Below are 2340 nucleotides of genomic sequence, written 5' to 3'. Positions count from 1 at the left end.
TCCAGTGGCCTACAAATGGGCTTTGGGTCTCCACTCCAGACTCCCCCCATCATTCACTATGATAAGATTTTTGTGTTCTGATGATGCCTGATCCCTTCGAACACCTCTTGATCGCGCAGGCGAGTGTGCTTCTTCCATGTGGACTTTGTTGCTTCTGAGCTAGATGGCCGCTTGTTTACCTTCAAGACTTTAAGGCCACAGATGCTATACCTTTTAATAGCCGGGCACCATCAGCTTTCTTCACCACATTTGCTTATGCGCCCATTTGTCTTCAGCGATCGTATCATGGAGGTGAGCACACAAAATATAATTTTTTTGTTCTTTGATGCCTGATAACTGATCCCTTGGGCACCTCATAATCTCACAGGCTGATGTGTTCTTCCATGTGGGCTATACTGCTTCTGAGCTAGATGGCTGCTTGTTTACTTTCAAGTCTTTAAGACCCCAGACGCTATATCTTTTGATAGCCAGGCAACATCAGCTTTCTTCACCACATTTTCTTATTCACCTGCTTTGTCTTCAGGGGTTGTGTCGGGAAGGTGAGCATCATAGAATGACAATTTAATAGAAGAAAGTATTCTTGGATTGAGGGAGTACTTGAGTAGAGGCCCAATGTCCCTCTGCTACCTTAATACTAAACCTATAAATGTAGGCACATAGATCTATTTCCCCATCCTCATATATAAATATCCTCAAATATAAATTCATATGTACATGTCTTTATTTAGACCTCTATAAATGCCCTTTGCCTCCCAGCTCTTTCCTCTATTTCCCTTAACCTTCCTCCTGTCCCACTATCATGCTCAGTCCCCACCAGGGTTTCAGCAATTCCTCTTTGTTACATTAACCTTGATCATGCCCTCCCAGGCCTCCCACACCCACCTCACCACCAATTTGGATCACTTGTTGTTGCCTTGTGATGTGTTCTTTTTTTTAATTAATCATTTTATTGGGAACTCTTACAGATATTATAGCAATCCATGATTCAATTAGATCAAGCATAATTGTACAATTGCTACCACCATCAGTGTCAAAACATTTTCTTTTGCCTTGAACTCTTTGATATCAGCTCCCCTTTATCCCCTCCCATGCCCACCCTCCCCACCAGGAACCCTTACAATTATATATTATTATTTTCTTTCTGGCCATATCTTACACCATCTACTGTATCTGTTCACCTACAATTCTGCTATGCATTGCTCTCCAGTGGGGTTAGATAGTCATCTTTGCTTTCAATTTCCCCTTCCCCTTCCACGCACCCTTTCCGTACCCTCAGAGAATTATTACTCTCATTACTGTGTGTATGAAGGGTTTATCTATCTTTGATTTCATACATTGAACAATTTTAATTGTAAAACTGAACATATGCAGGTCTAACAAGATTAATGAGGTAAAACTAAGACCATAATAGTAAGGGGAAGAGTTATTAAAGAACTAGAGGATAGTTATGTGTTTCATCAGTGCTATACTGCGCTCTGAATATATCATCCCTTCTGTGTGGCCCTTCTGAGAGGGACTGTCAAATTATCTTACAGGTGGATTTTGAATCTCAATTTTGTTTATGCTCCTTCATATCCATTTGATTGCTTGTTTTTGAACTTCTGATACCATTTTCCATCGACATCTCATGATCACACATGCTGGTGTGCTTCTTCCATGTGGGCTTTGTTGCTTCCTTGATAGATCACTGCTTGTTTAACTTCAAACCTTTAAGACCCCAGACACAATCTTTTAATAGCCGAGCACCAACAGCTTTGTTCACATTTGCTTATGCACCTGTTTTGTCCTCAGCAATTGTCGGGAAGGTGAGTGTTATACAATGCCACATTAGAAGAAACCATTCTTGTACTGAGGTAAGATTTAAGTACAGGCTCAAAGTCCATCTATTTCCTTCTTGAATTTACATATATATACACTTATCTTGATATATATTCACATATATACATATATATATATTTACTTTCTTATTCATTCTTTTTTTTCTTTCCTCCTGCCCTACTATCATGTTTACCCATTGTTCACCTCACAGTAATTGCTCTTTGATACATTTCAACTGATCAAACACAATCAGGAACACTACACCCTCTTAACCATCAATTTTAGGTCCCTTGCTATTCCCCTGTCCGTGTCATTATTGGCTCACCCCCTTCCTCTGCTTCTTCCTCTGCTTCTTCCTCTCCCATTACCCCCAACAACTGTCAGTCCTGTTGCTTTCTTCTTGGGATTACTTATCCTGCCTAGCTTATATGGATAGACACCAAAAGGAAAGAGAGAGAGAGGTGGGAGAGAGAGAGACTATACAAATATTTCCAAGTCTAACTGTTGTCCTGACCCAGAGTT

Source organism: Echinops telfairi, unplaced genomic scaffold (assembly GCF_000313985.2).
Source record: "Echinops telfairi isolate 266 unplaced genomic scaffold, ASM31398v2 ScPeMD7_15;HRSCAF=58, whole genome shotgun sequence".
NCBI classification, from domain to species: domain Eukaryota; kingdom Metazoa; phylum Chordata; class Mammalia; order Afrosoricida; family Tenrecidae; genus Echinops; species Echinops telfairi.
The sequence above is the reverse complement of the archived record's forward strand: the minus strand, read 5'-3'. Positions refer to the sequence as shown.